Raw genomic sequence first — 1,595 nt, 5'->3', positions numbered from 1 at the left:
TGGGCAGCTGGGAGCTCTTTGCAGGAGAAGAATCCTGGGACAGCAGGCAGGGTGAAAGTCAGCAAAGAAAGGTTGTGACCCAGTGCTACCCAATTTGTATCTTTTAAGCGGCTCTGGTCCCGGGCACCTCAGCTACATGTGACTCCTGTTTGCAATTCAGCCATTTCCTTAGTAATTGAAGGTCGGAAAAGTTTTTAAAAAGTTCTCCCCCTGCCTAAGAAAGTAATATATCTTACTGTAGTTAAAAGAAAAAAAGATAAAAAATTAGGTTACAATTACCATTAGCTTATCGTGCAGTGATAACTACTTTGAGTATATTTTTAAAAATGTAGTTCGATGTATTCAGATTTTATATTAACAGAAGGCATGTATATTTGGAATTTGGTAAATTTATGTCAATAGCTATATATTGCTATAAAATTTTTACCAGTTTTAATCCTCCCCTTTCACTTAACATTATATTTTGAATATTTGCCTACATTATTACACACAAATATTCTACAAAATGAAATAGTGCTCAGTGGTATAAAGGAACACTCCGTTCTCCCCGCAGCCTTATCTGCTTTGTCCTGTCTCAAGAGGAATCGCTTTCCGTTATTCTATAGCAGCTTCTTTTGATACACAGTTCCATCTTTAAAACTAGTGTTATATTTACCTGTCAGGGGAGATACCATGATCACCGAGGTGGTCTTCCCAGGGTGATGCTTAACCAGTGTACTCTGGCTCTGCTCACCCCTGCGACTTCCTGCACGATCCGTGGAAGTGGGGCCCTGGTTCGCGCTTTCCCCTGATCCTCTCAGGTTCGAGACCACACTGGAGCTCTTCGGCCTCCGTAGTTGCGCTCCCTGCGTTTTGCCCCCAGTTCTCATAGGACGAATTCACTATGTGGTGAGAGCGAGCTATGTTGAGAAGCCCAGTGTGAGTTCTTAAGCAACTCGATTTTCTTTTTGCCTGACTTGTCCGTGGAAGAAAACCCGTAAGTTTGAACTTTTTTGCTGGTTTTGTATTTGCACCTCCGCTTTTTTCATCCATAGGAAATCGTGGGGAGTCCTAGAGTGAAGAAAGCAATCCAGACTGGGAGTGAAGGAGTGCAAGGGTGAAGATAAATCAGAGCAGCAGGTGGATTTGAGGTCAGAGCTCGGGAAGGCAGGGGTAGTGTCCACGCCACGGGGGCAGATCAGGAATTGGGAACTAGAGACCCAAGCTGGCCAGGTAGGAAGGGGTCTGAGACGGAATATATTAAAAGAGTTTTAAGGGGCGCCTGGGTGGCTCAATTGTTAAGCGTCTGCCTTCGGCTCGGGTCATGATTTCAGGGTCCTGGGATCGAGCCCCGCATCGGGCTCCGTGCTCAGCGGGGAGCCTGCTTCTCCCTCTCCCACTCCCCCTGCTTGTGTTCCCTCTCTCGCTGTGTCTGTCTCTGTCAAATAAATAAATAAAATCTTAAAAAAAAAAGTTTTAAAAATAAAAAAACCCCTAATATTAACATCCTACTATTTCTTCATTTACCAAGAGTATACAGATAGTGAAGACTTTTGCTTTCTCTTACCCTCTCTTTCTTGAATCTTCCTGATGTAATTATATTTTAATTTTTAGTT

The 1,595-nt window shown here is 43.4% G+C and overlaps 1 pseudogene; it reads left to right on the top strand.

The window, feature by feature from the left end:
- Positions 1-647: 647 nt before the first annotated feature.
- On the top strand, positions 648-790 carry LOC123325650 (annotated as a pseudogene).
- Positions 791-1,595: the final 805 nt, after the last annotated feature.

This window comes from Neomonachus schauinslandi, chromosome 8, assembly GCF_002201575.2.
Source record: "Neomonachus schauinslandi chromosome 8, ASM220157v2, whole genome shotgun sequence".
Taxonomy (NCBI): domain Eukaryota; kingdom Metazoa; phylum Chordata; class Mammalia; order Carnivora; family Phocidae; genus Neomonachus; species Neomonachus schauinslandi.
This window is presented reverse-complemented; position numbering and strand designations above follow the sequence as displayed.